At 33.1% G+C, this 405-nt stretch overlaps 1 protein-coding gene across 1 annotated transcript in view; it reads right to left on the reverse strand.

The window, feature by feature from the left end:
* Nucleotides 1–405, reverse strand: part of LOC119594789 (actin-related protein 2-B-like) — a gene marked incomplete at its 5' end in the record, with an annotated part of 10,436 nt that overhangs the window by 3,763 nt on the left and 6,268 nt on the right.

A 405-nucleotide genomic window follows, 5' to 3' on the forward strand; every position in this document is an offset into this window, starting at 1 on the left:
TTTTTTTTGTATTTGCTTCATAAGGAGTTTATACAGTTAAAACACCTTTTTCTTGAGTTTCCAGTAGGAAATGCAACCTGTGGATGCTATTGTTGACCATAGGTACCGTAAATATATAAAACACTGGCGAGACCCAGGTGTTCGTTACCTGGCTCACCTATTTCCACAGGTAATGCGCTCATATGACTGAACCCCAACATTGTACCTAGTTTAACATGTCCAGCAGACATTTTTTTTTTAAATATCAATAAAGAAAATTATTTTATCTGGGGTAATTAATATTTTTTTCCGTATATAAAAATGGGTTTAGTCCTATTATAAGAGCATGATTAAAATGGTTAATCTTATGTGTGTGTGTGTTTATGTACATATCAACCTTCTTAATAATTAAAACCACTCAGCGAG

Source organism: Penaeus monodon, chromosome 34, assembly GCF_015228065.2.
Source record: "Penaeus monodon isolate SGIC_2016 chromosome 34, NSTDA_Pmon_1, whole genome shotgun sequence".
Lineage (NCBI taxonomy): Eukaryota > Metazoa > Arthropoda > Malacostraca > Decapoda > Penaeidae > Penaeus > Penaeus monodon.